Source organism: Perognathus longimembris, chromosome 28 (assembly GCF_023159225.1).
Source record: "Perognathus longimembris pacificus isolate PPM17 chromosome 28, ASM2315922v1, whole genome shotgun sequence".
NCBI lineage: Eukaryota > Metazoa > Chordata > Mammalia > Rodentia > Heteromyidae > Perognathus > Perognathus longimembris.
The window spans coordinates 44,422,997-44,440,435 of record NC_063188.1 but is presented as its reverse complement, the minus strand read 5'-3'; positions in this window follow the sequence as shown (position 1 = coordinate 44,440,435).

The window sequence follows — 17,439 nt, the reverse complement described above, 5'->3', positions numbered from 1 at the left end:
GGTTTGAATTTAATTTCTATGATGCTTTTTATAACTTTCATGTTAGTGACATTTGGTTGCCAGAAATGCTGGGAGGTTGATAATTGATTTAAAAGAAGGAAACATGTTAAACTTATACACAAGTCTGAAGATAATAGAATATATCTTTTGTTCTGGGAAATTTTGAGGTGAGATGTAAAGATTTTTTTCATTTTTTTAATTTGAGAGAAAAATCCTTTGGTAAGGTATTACTCACTAAAAGTATAAATTCAAAAATGTTAGAAAAAATAATCATTAATGCTCAAGTATCTGAAAAAATGCCTGATTTTTATTAGATTCTGTAATATTGCTTTTTAAAGGTTTTCAAATGGAGATATTTCTGTACAGTTCAAGGACTGAATCAAACATAGTAATATTTATGTTTTAAAAATCATACACTAATTTTTCACCATGATTTCCTAAATTATGACAAGGTTTCTTTCAAAGACTCGGTCTCATTGAATGGAAATTAGTGCTCAATCTTTAAATGCAATTTCTTGATTTCCTTTATGCAAATATTAACAAGATAAATACAAATGAAAACTTGGTTTAATTTTTATTCCAAAATGTTCCCTGATAACATTGTTGGTAGGTAGTTTATGATATTTCCCCTGGGAAATAGTTTAACCTCTGACTTTGCAGCTTTATGGCAATCGTGTTACCTAATCAGCAACTAAATCTGCAGTTGTGTTCTCCAGATACCAAAATCATTAGCAACAGAAATTGTGACAGAATTATAGAAACTCGTGATTGCAGTTAGGTGTGAAAGATTTTAATGGTGATAACTCAGGAAGATTGACAATATACAGCTGCTTAGAACATGTACTATAATTTATAGGATTCTGCACATTGATGTGCATACCCAAGAATTATATATGCAGCCACAAATCATTAGTGTTCCTGGGCTCCTATTAGGATATCACTGCCTGTACCATCCCAGAACCACTACTAAAGGAAAGCATACTCCTATAATCACACACACACACACACACACACACACACACACACACACACACACACACACAGAAGTATGGAAAAAATGACTATGTTCCATGTATTATTTTATCATGGGCTTGGTTTAAAATAATACATTTTATGATTGGCAGAAGTGGATCATGCCAGTAATCCAAGCTCCTCAGGACGATGAGATCTAGAGGATTCCTGTTCATAGCCAGCTATAATAGTAAAGTCTGAAAGATTTGACAATAAGTAGTAAAAATCTGTATTGAGACTGTGTCTAAAGTGGTTAAATGCCAAATACCAACCTAGCAGAGCAAACCTGAGATCGTAAGTTCAAGCCCCAGTACCAGAAATAAAAAACGGTGCTGTCTTAAAAAATAAACATGACATATGATATAGCAAGAAAGTACTCAGCTATTGAATCAGAAGAAGTTTTATATCAGATAAGTTATGATTATTAGGGGAATTCATAGAAAGATTTCATTTTTTTATAATTTAATTAAGCACATTACCCACTAGAAAATGTGTCAAGTTATGTGCACAGAAAATTCAGCTATGATAATTCACCACATTGATGCAAAACATGAATTTTCAGTTTTGCAATTGAAAGCATATAACACCTAAGTTTCATAGCTTTCATTTAATTAATATAAAAATGAAGTTTTATACTAAAGATGAATATTGTCAGGGTCTTGTAACTTCTCTCAATCATCACGTATTATTCACGTGATTCAAGTACTGATTCATAGTGGAAAAAATATTTTTTCCTTCTGTATTTATTCTTATTAAACCTTCTGGACATTACCCATCAGTAGAAAATTTTTTCAACCCAACCTGGTCAAAAATAGCTTCAATGAGATTAATTCCTTCTATATAACACTTGGGCAATTGCTGGAAATAATTTGCTTCATTGCACATTTCACTACTTAGAGAAAGGAAAAGAAATAGGTTGGCAAACATTTAAAGGAGTTGGACTGCCTACTTTAGGGAGAGAGGGTAGTTACAAAGTTCTTGGATGATTTTTTTGTTGGTATCTGAAGGTAGATCCCCTTTATATTTATGTTCTTTTAAGACACTATGCGATTTATTTTTATTTGTACTTGGGTTTATTTTTTGGAAGGCAGTGATGTTTGTCATTTTTGCCCTGGTTTTTGTTGTTTTATTTCAAATCTAGTCATTCAGTTTTACTCTTCAGTAGAACTTTAACAAGCAGAGTAGTGTATAACTACCAATAAATCACCAGAAAAATGAGACAAATAAAAGCGCAAATATGTAAACATTGACTTTTCATTTTTCTGTAGTTATTTTCTTTCAGATCCTATACATGGAAAATGTTTTTGTACATTTTCTCTACTTTTATAAAAGCTGTTTTTTTTTTAACATTTGTTGAGAATATAAAAAAAATCCTCTAAACATACGTCACAACAGGAATGACAATGTTTATGTATGTGATTCTCCTTTTCACAGTCATCAAAAATTCCAAAATGGGTAAATTATATAGATATCTACAGAGTCAAAATGCACCCAGTGTATCTTTTTGACTGCTAAACAAAGCTGTGATAATCCTAACATTTCAGATGTAAATCTATGTTGATCAAGATAAACCTCCTGCCTAATACATACACATATGTTTTATATAACATAGATATTATCTAAAGGCTATCAGGAAGGTGTCACTTTTATAAAATATAGATTTAATGTCACATGTACATAGTTCTGCTCATAATTGTTATTTATAGAGCAGCACGTGAGGAGGAAATAACTGCAGAACTTGAAATAGGAAAAAATATCCTTTTACTTGGAAATGACTTAGATAAGATAATTTGAATATTGAATAAATTATTTTGCCATTGAACTTCTGAGATATTATTTTGATATAGCCATAAACATACAGGGTATGAGTGAGAGCTGGTTACCAAGGATCAAATCTATTACATCATTCCCTAATGTGACAGTTATCCCTTTCTTCCCCATTTCTTCTTGTTAGGATTCATGAAATGAAAGGATAATATCCTAATTACTCACTGTTCTTCCTACTTAAGATACTCTCATTTTGAAAAATTAAACATTTCTCCTGTTTGGAAGACAAAGCCAAAACAGCTTCTCTGAATTGAAATTTATTAAATTCCAAAAAGATCTCTATATTTTCTAAATTTACAAAGTATAAAGGTTGTCTATAAGTTATATTTGAAAGTCTATATATCAAGCACATTTTAACAGCAAATTCACAAATGATATCAAGAAAATATTTATTCACTGGAATAGGACAGACGGGAAAATGCAGCCTCGCTTTCCTGTCAGTTTAAGACAGCAAGGAGTCTCCTGAAAGCAAAGCTCTCACATTAATGCATACTGTCTAAGTTTGCCACCAATTAAAGTTGGAAAACAAAAGCAGGGGCATTTCAGCTCGTTATAATCACTGTGCAGAGAGGTAAAGAAGCACTTGGACATAGCTTAAAATCTGTACACTATGGTTCAAAGAAATGAGTAAATAAATATATGCTGAAAAGAATGCGAGTGATCATCATCTCATAGATTGTTCTACGTGGGCATAAGTGGCCTTCAAGGATACATGGCCATTCTGTTGCTGCTACCCTGTCTGACTGACAGACTGATGTAGAATGTTGTGAAAGCAAAGGGATAAGTTTGCAACCTACACCTCAAAATTGGATGATACCCCTTCATAGCTGCCACACATAAGTCAAGTAGCAACTGTGATTCCAGGAATTCTCTGAGATGGAGAATTTCTACATCAAGGGGCATACTCTGCACTTCATCTGAGGAAGCATACATCTAGGCTGTCAGGGACTCCCAAGGTTCCTCCTTTCCTCTCAGCACCACATCTGTTTTATGTATTATTCTTAAGGTCAGTGTTACTGAAAGGTTTTCAATGAATGATATCCTCTCAAAGTGGTCTATTTTTCATCATAGGTGTTTTATTTGGACAATTGTTATGAAAATTCAATGAGATTTTCAGTAAAGAAGAAAAATACAATTTTTTTTTACTTTGAATTATGTGCGGATTCTAAAGCATGCCAAATGTCACATCAGAGGAAACAAAAAGTATTTTGTTTACTCAATCAAACCTTCAGTATTCTTACTTAAAATTCATCATCTGCACGTTGTCAGGGTGGTTTTTAATTATTTTTTCTTCACAGCTCTCTGTTGAAATATGATAAAATGTCAGTAATTTCTGTAGCTAATATAAGTTCAAATAGTCACAAAATATTAAATGCATATGTAAATATGTCTTGTTTTCCCTTGGATTCATAGGCCATACAAAGCAAAGCTTGCTGCAACAAAACATCAAATATGGAAATTATACATGCAGCCTTCCCAGAAAGTAATTAATAATATTAGGTTCCTTTCTCCAAATGATTCTGAGACTATGACTTTTTGACAATGATGCTATAACTAAAGTAAAAGCAGACCCAGAAAGCAATAATGCAAACTACAGACTAGCATAATTTCTTTAAAAAAAATTGTCAATGGAGTGGTAATACGAGCCGAGACTGCTCAAACCTTTAGCTGAGTATGTGGCACTACAGCCAATAAAAATCATTCTTTAGCTCAGAGAATTAATATCTGTTGCAGCAGAGCCCTATCTAAGCTCACTCCAAGAACCCAGTTTTTCTTCTACAGGGAAACTTCTAACCCTAAAGACATAGTCCAAGCCAGGTATAAGAGCAAAGAGCTTTAAGTTAGGAGGGAAAAAATGAGAGAGAGCAGATCTAAGAATCCAGATTTGAGCCATAGGCAGTGGTGCCGCCATCAGCCTGCCACTTACTTACCCGGCAGAACCAAACCCACATCCACCTCCAGCACACACCAGCAATGAGGAGAGAAATCTGCCAGACGGCAGCAGACAGACGCAGTCCGCAAGCAGAGTGGGAAAACTCAGGAGAACCAAAGGAAGCCTGAGTACTCCATAAAAGAGAGTATCCCTCGAGTCTGCACCCACAGAACGACATTTGGAAAATAGCCCTTACCCCCATCCACCATAGTGAATCTCCATCTTTGTCCCTGGCATAGACATCCAGAGCAAACCAGAAACAAAGCACTCCAGGAGAAAGTAAGGCCAAAGGGCCCATCTTAGAAAGAGGCAAAGGTGCCAGAATAGCAAGTCCCATCTCTTCCCTGAGGAAGGAGTCCCAGCCCAGAGGGGAGGAACCTTCAAGGGACAAGCTGCTCTGTGAGCGGCCCTGCAACACCACTTAACACAAGAGGCCCACCTCCAGGCTGCCATCACTATTGCTATTGCAGAGACAGCAACAGACTGGTTTCCCAAGCCAAACATTGTCCACCAAGGTCTGGGAGCACCCAGCTTCTTCCCTCAAACCCCAGCAAAGAACACAGCCAGCCCTGCCCAGGAGGAAGGAATTTCCCTGTAGGCAGATACATAGTCCCAGCCAGAGCCCGTCACAGCACTCTTCAGCAGCCCCAATGTCCCACCCAAGTCCTGGCACCAGCAGTCCAGGAGTCACAGCACGGGCTTGGCAGGCACAATTTGGGAGTCGCAGCCCCAGGACCACAGCCAATTCGGGAGTTACAGCCTGGCCTTGGCAGACAATTTGGGAGTCACAGCCCAGGTGCCACATGCAATTCAGGAGTTGAAGCCCCCACGCGTCGCAGGCAATTTGGGAGTCAAAGCTCAAGTGCCATAGGCAATGTGGGAGTGGAAACCCCCACACTGCAGACAATTAGGGAGTTGAAGCCCCCCCACTCTGCAGGCAATTTGAGAGTGGAAGCCCCTGAGCCGCAGGCAATTCAGAAGTCCAATTTGGGCCTCCGTGGGCAGGTCGGGGGTCCCACCTAGGGCTCTGTCCACAGTTCAGGGGTCCCACCCCGGGCTCTGCTCCACAGTTTAAGGGTCCCACCCAGGGAACCCCAGGCAACTCATGGTCTCAGCCAGAGTCCACCACCCATGGTCACCAGCACAGAGGTTGCACCTGGGCCACTTCAGGCAGCTCAGGGGTCTCAGTGGAGTCCAATACCCACTGTCACCAGCCCAGAGATCCCAGATGGGACCACCACAGGCAGCACAAGGGTCACAGCCAAAGACCACTGCCCGCCTTCGGCAGCCCAGGGTTCCCATCCAGGACCCACTGCAGGCAGCTCAGTAGGCCCATCCAGAACCCAGCCGCCTGCCCTCAGCAGCCCAGAGGTATCAGCTGAGCCCCACAGGCCCCACTGTCTCCGAGGTAGCACGCTGCTGCTGGCAATGCCTTGGGAGCAACAGACTGGTTCCCCAGGTCAACCACAATCTCCCAATTACTGAGGGCACCCAACATCTACCCACAATCCTCAGAGGAATGCAAAGGCACCACTGCCCAGGACCTCCAGAATCCATTGAGCCCAGGTTAATGGTAGGCAAGATAATAGGCATCTGGGGGCAATCTGAGTGAATCAAAGGTATTGCTAGAGCAATTCTATCAACCCATAAAGAAATAACAAGATTGTAATGGTATACAATAGAGCTACTGTATACGGGGCTCAGGGCTGGTTTTTACTTCCAAAGTGTAACTTGTGGGTACACAAAATCTACTGCTATAACCTAAAAAAGAGAGAGAACTTACCTGTCTAGGTCTATGTACCTATAAGAATATCACAACAGGAGCTGATAAGGTTTGGTTCAGGTCCTGAACAGTGCTGCTAGCAGACTAGCATTCCAAGTCCAAATGGGCAGAAGGAACACAAAAAGGATGGCAAGACAGGGAAACTCATCACCCACTCAAAGCAAATAAGAAACAGAGCATTCAATTGAAATCCCAGAGGAGAGCCCTCAAAATGCTCTACCAATTATGCTGATAAAAATTATAAATGAAAAGTTTGAGTCTCTCCTGACAAGTATCCTAGCGCATGAGGAAGCGAACCAAAAAATAATTGGTGAAAGCGATGAAACCAATTGTAAGTTAATACAGGACTTCATGGCCTCCAAAAACAGAATGATACACGAACTCCGACAGAAAGAAAAATAATCCTGTGAAAAGATAACTACTCAGCTAAAAGAGATTAGAAAAAGCACCCAGAACCAAATCAATGAAGTAAGGAAGTCCATACAGGTCCTAAGAGAGAGTTATAGCAGAGACGTGGAAGACATTAAGAGAGATCATTCCGAACGTAGGGAGATTTCAGGAGTTTGCCCAACTATAATAGTTATAAAGTAAAGAATGAGTTTTAATGTCAATGTCTGAGACAAACAAATGGAGTGCTATTAATTTTTGTTGAATTAATAAATCTATTCATGGGTAATTACAAAAAAAAAAAAAGAAACCAAGTTGTAAGTTTAGGGAGAGACTGGACAATAGAAAGATCGAACCTCAGGAATTTAGGACAGCCTAGACATTATGGAGAAAGAACAAAAAACAATACAAAATCAAACCAAAAAGCAAGACAGATCTCTTTATGAGCTTCAAGACACAACCAGGAGGCCCAATATAAGACTAATAAGTCTTTAAGAAAACCTAGAAAAACAACTCAATGGAATGGGAAACTTAGTTAGCAGAATATTAGCTGAAAACTTCCCATACATCCAGAAGGACAGGCCTATCCAAATACAAGAAGCATTTAGGACCCCAAACAGACCAGACCAGAAAAGGACTTCCCATCAACACATTGTAATCAAAACACGATCAATAGAGGCCAAAGAAAGAATTCTTAAAGTGGCTAGGCAAAAGAGAACAATCACATATAAAGGAAAACCAATCAGAATTACCCCAGATTTCTCAGCAGAGACCATGAAAGCAAGGAGAGCCTGGAATGACGTTGTCCATATCCTAAAGAAAAATAACTTCCAACCAATAATTCTGTACCCTGCTAAACTTTTATTCATAACCGAAAGTCAAATAAAAGTCTTCCATAGCAAGGAAATATTGAAACAATATATCTCCACAAAACCAGCATTACAGAATATCCTCAAAGATGTCCTCCACATCGAAAAACACCAAGACCACAATCAAGACAGGGAAAGCATCATTAAATAAGATTCCAGATTAGTAAAGCAAAAAGGGAAGACACAGCCACTATAAAAATAGATATGATAAAAGGAACAAGCAATCACTTCTCAATCCTAACTCTCAATATTAATGGACTTAACTCTCCAATTAAATGACATAGATTGACAAGTAGGACCAAAAAAAAATAAAGATCCATCTTTCTGCTGCCTCCAAGAGACACATCTATCCAGCAAAAGCAAAAATATACTAAAAGTGAAAGGCTGGAATAAAATCTATCAAGCAAATGCCCCCCGCCCCCCCAATCAGGCCGGGGTCACAACCTTAGTATCAGATAAAATTGACGTCAAACTAAAAACAGTAAAAAGAGACAAAGAAGGTTACTACATACTAATAAAGGGATCTTTCCTACAGGAAGACATAACCATCCTAATTCTCTACGCACCAAATACAGGAGCTCCCAATTTCATCAAACAAACACTACTGACTCTAAAACCTCTCAGAGACCCAAACACATTGATTGTCAGAGACTTTAACACACCACTCTCACCTCTGGACAGATCAACAGGCCAAAAACTGATCAAAGAAACCTCAGAACTAAACAACCGCATAGACCATCTAGACTTAACCGACATCTACAGAATATTCTGTCCAGTAACACCAGAATATACATTCTTCTCAGCAGCACATGGAACATTCTCCAAAATAGATCACATGCGGTTAGGGAACAAAGCAAATCCGTACAAATTCAGAAACATTGAAATCTTCCCTTGCATTGTCTCAGACCACAGTGGAATAAAACTAGAGCTCAATGCCAAAGGCCACCAAAGAAAACTCCACAACTCATGGAGACTCAACAATACATTGCTGAACCAGCAATGGATCATCGAGGAAATCAGAACAGAGTTTCAAATGTTTATGGAACTAAACTAAGATGAACACATAAATTACCAGCTCCTCTGGGACACAGCGAAGGCAGTACTCAGAGGAAAATTTATATCCCTGAGAGCCCACATCAACAAATTGGAGAAATCCCAATTCTACAACTTAACAAAGCAACTCAAACTCCTTGAAAGAGAGCAACAAGCCAAACCCCAAGCCAATAGACGGAAGCAAATAACTAAAATTAGAGCAGAATTAAATGATTTGTAATCCAGAAAAACCATAGAAAGAATAGACAAAACAAAGAGTTGGTTCTTTGAAAAAATAAAAAAGATAGACAAACTCCTAGCAAACCTGACCAAAAAACATAGACAGCACACTCAAATCAACAAGATCAGAGACAAAACAGGTAACATCACCACAGAAACAAAGACCCAGAATAAAATAAGGGACTATTTTGCAAACGTACACGCCAACAAATTTGAGAACCTGAAAGAAATGGACAAATTCTTAACAAAAATTGATAGGCCCAAACTTAACCAAGAGGACGTAAATCTACTGAACAGACCCATATCCAGCAATGAAATTGAAACTGAAATAAGTGATCTACCAGCCAAGAAAAGCCCATGTCCAGGTGTATTCACAGTGGAATTCTACAAGGCTTTCAAAACAAATCTCACACCAACCCTCCTCAAACTCTTCAATGAAATAGAGAGTAAAAGCTCACTATTGAACACATTATACGATGCTGCCATAATGCTAATCCCAAAACTAGATAGGGACGCCTCAAAGAAAGAGAACTATAGACCCATCTCCTTGATGAACATTGATGCAAAGCTCCTCAACCAAATTCTGGCCAACCGACTTCAACAAGTCATCAAAAAAAATCATACACAATGTTCAAACTGGATTCATTCCAAAGATGCAAAGTTGGTTCAATATATGCAAATCACTTAATGTAATCCACCACATCAACCAGAGCAAGGTAAAGAATCACATGCCTATATCACTAGATGCAGAGAAGGTGTTTGATAAAATCCAGCATGCATTTATGATTTTTTAAAAAAAGCCCTGGAAAAACTCGGATTCGTATCCAATGCCCAGCGTATGATACTGTAACCACTCTGTACGTCAGTTTGATAATAAAAATTTGAGAAGGAAAAAAAAAAAAAAAAAGAAGCACTTCAAGCTTCTTTTTAGCTTTCTGCTTCAATCTTTTGCTCCATTTCTGGCACTTCCCTTGTCACTTAGAGTAAAAATAAAATATTCATAATCACCTTCAGGAAAAAAAAAAAAAAACAAAACTCGGATTCCAGGGAACACTCCTGATTATATTAAAGGCAGTCTATGGCAAACTAACAGCAAGCATAATTCTAAATGGTGAAAAGTTAAAGCCATTCCATTTAAAATCAGGAGCAAGACAGGGATGTCCACCCTCTCCTCTCCTCTTCAACATAGTACTAGAATTCCTAGTCAGCGGAATTAGGCAAGAAGAAAACATAAAGGGGATCCAAATAGGAAAAGACGAAGATAAACTTTCTCTCTTTGCAGATGGCATGATCTTATACCTAAAGAACTCCATAAATTCTACTCCCAAGCTACTAGAGCTGATCCAAAACTTTGGCAAAGTAGCAGGATATAAAATAAATCCTCAAAAATCAATGGCTTTTATATACTCTAACAACCTGAAGAATGAGGTTGAAATCAGAAAATCAACACCTTTTGCAATACCCTCCAATAACATAAAATACCTAGGTATAACCTTAACCAAAGAAGTGAAAGAACTCTATGATGAGAACTTTAAAGATGTAAAAAAAGAAATTAAGGCAGACCTAAGGAAATGGAAAAATCTCCCATGCTCCTGGACTGGAAAGAGTAACATCGTGAAAATGGCAGTATTACCAAAAGCTATCTACAAATTCAGTGCAATACCCATCAATATCCCAACATCAAATTCTTCAATGAGATAGAGGAAGCAATTCAGAAATTCATATGGAACAATAAAAAACACCGAATAGCAAAAACAATCTTTAGAAAGAACAGTGCAGGAGGAATATCAATACCAAACTTTAAATTGTGCTACAAAGCTATAGTAATAAAACAGCTTGGTACTGGCACAAGAACAGACCTCAGGACAAATGGAACAGAACTGAAGATCCAGAAATGAACCCACAGACCTAAGGCTACCTAATCTTTGACAAAGAAGCTAAAAATATAGGTTGGAACAAAGACAGCCTCTTCAACACATGGTTCTGGCAAAACTGGGTCAACACCTGTGACAAACTAAAACTGGACCCTTATATATCACCCCACACCAAAATCAACTCCAAATGGATCAAAGACCTGGAAATAAAATCAGACACCCTGAAAACTTTACAAGAAGAAATAGGAGAAACTCTAGGACTCCTTAGCATTGGAAGAAACTTCCTAAACAAAGGCCCAGAAATCCAACAAATCAAAGAAAGGCTGAACACGTGGGACTGTATCAAACTACAGAGCTTCTGCAGGGCAAAGGATATAGCTCTGAAGATAAATAGAAAGTCCACAGATTGGGAAAATATCTTCACCAGCCATACAACCGATAAAGGCCTGATATCTAAAATATACAAAAAACTCAAAAAGTTAAATTCCTCCAAAACAAAGAACCATCAGCCCTCTCAACAAAGGGCAAAAGTCATAAAAAGAAACTTCTCTGAAGAGGAAATGAGAATGACTAAGAAAAAGTGCTCTTCATCACTGACTATAAAAGAAATGCAAATCAAAACAACATTGAGATTCCACCTCACCCTACTAAGAATGTCCATTACCAAGAAATGCAATAACAAATGCAGGAGAGGATGTGGCCAAAAGAGAACCCTTCTACATTGTTGGTGGGAACGCAAAAGTGTCCAACCCCCTCTGGAAAGCAGTGTGGAGGTTCCTAATAAGGCTAAATAAACATAGAGGTCCCGTAGGACCCAGCAGCCCCACTTTTGGGCATCTACCCAAAAGACTACAAGCAAGAGCACACTAAAGCCACTAACACAACTATGTTCATCGCAGCACAACTTGTCATCGCTAAAACATGGAACAAACCTAGATGCCCCTCAGTAGACGATTAGGAAAATGTGGTACATACACACAATGGAATTAATTCTATGCCTCCATCAGAAGAAATGACACTTCCCCCTTCCTAAGAAAATGGAAACAATTGGAAAAAATCATACTAAGTAAAGTGACCCAGACCCAAATAAACATAAACCCTATGGTGTCCCTCATAGTGAGTAGCTAGTACATGAATAAGGTAGTCATGGTAGAAGACCAAAATACCCCAATAACTGCAGCCATATGACCAAATAAAAAGATGCCAAGTGAAATGACCTCCATGTTATGGAAACAGGAGTTATACCACTGTTGTAATTATTCTCAACATGCCATGTTAACTTGTACTACTTTTTTTCTCTTTTTCCTTGTCAGTTTGTTTGACTGAGTGGTTTGTCTAGTTTTGTTTCTCTTGTAGTCCCTTTCTGTGACTGTACCCTCGCTACCACTATACTACATCCGAGTACCCTGGATATTGTCCGATAGGGGTAATAGAACTGGGGAAGGGAAAGGGAATACCAAAATCCAGAGACAAAGAACAAAAAGGCAAACCATTCAAAAAGCAACACTTAGAAACTATTTGGTGTAAACCAACTGCACAACTCTTGGGGGGAGAGGGAATGGGGGATGGGGTAGGGGAAAATGAAGGAGGAGGTAACAAGTAGAACAAGAAATGTACTTACTGCCTTTCCTATGAATCTGTAATCCCTCTGTTTCACAGTTTACAATTTAAAAATTGAAAGAAAAAAAAGAGAAAATCAAACTTGACTTGTTATGTGAATGAACTATGAAAGAACTCTTATGGCTGCCTGCAAATATTTGAAACTGATAATATTTCATGTAATGGCACTTATTTAACATTTTAAGGATTCTCAATTTTTCCTCTGAAGTGACTGATCTACACACTCTGTAATAAATAGGGATTCCAAGAATAGCAGGCCTAGAAATGAACCCACAGACCTAGAGCAACCTATTATTTGTTAAGGGAGCCAAAAAACCAGGTTGCAAGAAAGCCTCTTCAAGAAATGAAGCTGGCAGAGTTGTCTATACACCTGCAGTAAACTGAACCTAGACCCTTTTGTATTACTGTACAACAGAATTAATTCCAAATGAATTAAAGACCTCAATGTGAGGCAAGATACCATTACAATATTACAAGAAGGGATAGGGAAAACCCTAGGGCTCCTAGGCATGGGTCAAAACTTCCTGTGTAAAGATACACAATCACAATACATAGAAGAAATACTAGATAAAAGAGATTGCATCGAAATGAAGAGTTTCTGCATGGCAAAGAACATATCTAGCAAGATAAATAGAAAGCATACAGAATGGGAGAAGATCATTACTAGCTATGAATCAGACAAAGGCTTCATAGCTAAAATATGCTTAGAGCTCAAAAATCAATCCCTGCAAAACGAATACACAAAGATACAACAACCAATTTAGAAGAGGGCTAAAGACTTATAGAGAGACTTCTCAGAAGAAGTAGGAATGGCCAATAGACACATGAAGTGTTGTTCAACAGCTTTGGACATAAAAGAAATGCAAATCAAAGCAATAATGTCCATTATAAAAAAAGACAAATACTAACAATAATACATGCTAGAGGAGTTATGGCCAAAATGAAACTTTACTACACTGTTGATGGGAATGTAAACTTGTTCAACCACTATGGAAAGAAGTATGGAGGTTCTGCAAAATACCAAACATAGAGCCTTCCTGTGACCCAACAATCCCACTCCTGGGACAGTGTTTATTAGGCTTCCTCCTTCATTGTGTGCATACATAATTAAGACTTTGATTACTAAAATCTCTTATTTCTCAGTCTTAATAACTTTACTTTTAGTATTATTTCTTGATACTTATGCAATTTTAAGTTATTTTTATATTTTTACATTTTTAATTTTTTCTTCTTTTGCCTTTCTCTGAATTTAGGTCTCAGCTATCTTCATTCTGCTCCTTCCCTTCATTCCTCTACTCTCATTTTCTCCTACTTGTCCTTATACCTCTTAATTTCTGGTCCTCCACTTCTCCTTTGATCTCCTTAGTCCATTGATCCCTAGTTGTTGAATGTTGAGCTAGACTGTATCTGTATTTATTTTGATGGTGTCAAAGTGGCTCATTGAGGGGCTGGGGATATAGCCTAGTGGCAAGAGTGCCTGCCTCGGATACACGAGGCCCTAGGTTCGATTCCCCAGCACCACATATACAGAAAACGGCCAGAAGCGGCGCTGTGGCTCAAGTGACAGAGTGCTAGCCTTGAGCGGGAAGAAGCCAGGGACAGTGCTCAGGCCCTGAGTCCAAGGCCCAGGACTGGCCAAAAAAAAAAAAAAAGTGGCTCATTGAGTTATCCTTACAGTCTTGATTGATTTGAACCAAATGACAGATTTCTGTACTGGTTATAACTATACATAATCCCCACTCCTAAATTACAATATCCCTTCCTTAATGTAGAAAATTAGAGATAGAGGAATAACTACCTATCATTTTGAACCTCTAATATTGAACCAATTACAGGGTTTGGGTTGGCTTTTGTCTAAAACTGTTTTCTGTGGTGTATTGGATCTGGTTTTATATCCAAAACAGGAGAGAGTGAAAATATCTGTCTGTGATTGTGAACCTATAAAGTCTATGCAACTATAGGGCTCAGGGCTGGTTTGGTTCATATCTTAAAATTGTGTCCTGGTGTGCTATTGTTCTTGCTTTCATTTTCAAAAGGGCAGAAGAAACACAAGAAAAATGGAAGTCAAAATAAACAGGAACAGAGCAGACAATGAAAAACCTAGAGGATAATCCTCAAAATGCTCTACAAATGTTACTGGTAAGCATGATGAATGGAATGATTGAAAGCCTGAATATGGCAATATATGAGTGTGATGAGGCTAACCAAAGATTAATAGAGGAATTCATGGAATCCATAAACAGAACGCTAAATGAATTCCAACAAAGAAAAGGAGTCCAATCAAAGTCTCGCCACTCAGCTAAAGAATTTGAGAGAGAGCACTCAAAATCAAATCAAGGAGGTAAAAATGTGCACACAAGATATAAAAAAAAAAAAAAAACTTTAGATGGAAGCCACCAAAAATGACCAACTAGAACGGAGGGAGATAAAAAGACAAAGTAGAAAATGTTGATGGCAGATTGGACAAATTAGAATATCAAGTCTGTAATTCCTCTATACAGTACACCTTTAGAATAAAAATAAATAAATAAAACAAAATAAATAAATAAAAAGGGTTTCCAAACAAAACATCTTTGCTGTTATTTTTTCTGGATATTTATATAGAGGTTTGAGAAGTCTATTATTAGGTCATTAAAGAAAGCCAGTAATGTGGCTCAGTTTCCAAAGATCTTAATTTATCCTTTATCCACTTGATTCATGGGTGCCACAGAATCAAAATCCTTCTGAAAAATTCTAGGCAATCAAAGCCCAACATCACTAAGTACATTATACCTCTGACATCAAATGGCTATATAGAAATTTTACTAATTCTATTATGAGCAACATCAAATTATATTTTACAATCATTCTTCTAAATGAATGCAAGGAGAATTCATGGAGAAAGGAAACTGAGATCAATATGATAGATCAACATAGGAAATTAGACGAAGAACTGCTTCAGTAGTGTTGGGAATGGAATAGATGGAAGATTAGGACTACTAGGTGAAATGTATACATCTACCAGCTAGTTCTACTCTGCCATCTGTAAACAATGAATTTAGACTTTACTGATTTTTAGACTATAATACTTGCTACTCAGATTGATCACTTTATTCATACTCATTTATTCTTTGAACTTGGATTTTGTTTCAGATGACATTTTCAGCTTTGGTTAACTTTGTTTCAAAGCACAGAATCACTGCTGCCTAGTGGCTTTTAAGAGATATCGCATTGTATTCTTGTTTCTTCTGGTTTTTTTTTTTTTTTTTTTTTTTTTTTTTTTTTGGCCAGTCCTGGGCCTTGGACTCAGGGCCTGAGCACTGTCCCTGGCTTCTTCCCGCTCAAGGTTAGCGCTCTGCCACTTGAGCCACAGCGCCGCTTCTGGCCGTTTTTTCTGTATATGTGGTGCTGGGGAATCGAACCTAGGGCCTCGTGTATCCGAAGCAGGCACTCTTGCCACTAGGCTATATCCCCAGCCCCGTTTCTTCTGTTTTTAACCAAGCCCCAAAATGTGTCCCTGTTTGCTTAAAAAACAAAGAAGTTAATCTGTAGTGGAATTCACTGCTGTCACAGAGCAGGGTTCTTGTGTTCTTGACACAGCTATCCCACACCATGCTCTATTTTTATGTTATTCCACTAGTGTTCTATGTCAGTGTGAACTTACTCCTATTCTACTACTCATAGAACTATACCCTTGTCTTCTGTAGTATCTATAATAGTACCTTCAATAAACCAAGGAAAGTATATATGCTATAATTATATTGATCACCCACTGAAGTGGTATCTGCTGCTTCTGATTCCTATGCATTTTCCCTCCCACTAGATTAGATTGTCTTGAACATTAGTGCCTTGTCTTTGTCAACTATAGGTTTGTGTGGGAACTGTGACAATATTCAGTCTTTCGTTGGAACAGCCACTTCTTTCCTTAGAACCCTGAATATTAGAAATACCAACATGTTTTCAGTTAACAACCCATTAAAATTATGCCACCAGTGATGTTTTCCCTGATAATCCTTACCTTCTTCATAATTTGTTTCTAACATTATCAAGGCTGTTTTCACATTCATTCCATATGTGGATCTGTCCTCTTGATCTTAGTTTCCTTTCTCTATGATCTCTCCCTGTATCTCTTTGGACGAATGATTTTAAAATGTAATTGGATATTCCTCCTAACAGAAACAATTAAACTATCCCTGCATTTGAAACGCAAATTGTATAGTAGAAGAATCAATCCAGGCATTGGAAGGTAACATGAAATTCAAGCTATGCAGACTCCCTTTAGTGCTTGACGAAAATATCTTGTTTTATTAAAATCCATTTGACAAAACCACAAATGTATTCAAGAATATCAGTAGTATAACATAGATGGGTCTATAAAACAGTCTTATCAAAATATGAGTAAAAAGAAGTCATAATAATGTGTAGATGAAAACATATGATTGTATCTTCACAAACATGAAAAAGAAACAACCTGTTTTAAGTACTTTTAAAATACTCATACCTAATCATACACTATGTAACTATAATATCACTAGCTTTCTTCCTTTGAGGACATCAAACTGCACAAATATCAAAAGTATTTCAGCCGGGCACCAGTGGCTCACATCTATAATACTAGCTACTCAGGTGGCCAAGAGCTGAGGATCGTGGTTTGAAACCAGCGGGGGCAGAAAAGTCCACCAGACTCTTTTCTCCAATCAACTACTCAGAAATGGTGCTGTGGCTCAAGTGGTAGAGTGCTAGCCTAGAACACAAATGGTCTCAGAGATAGCACTCAGGCTATGAGTTAAAGCTGTGGGACAGCAAAGAATTGTTTTCATTACTTTTAATTAATTTTGATAAATGGCATGAAAATGAAGACAAAGAAGTTTCTTTAATTCACGT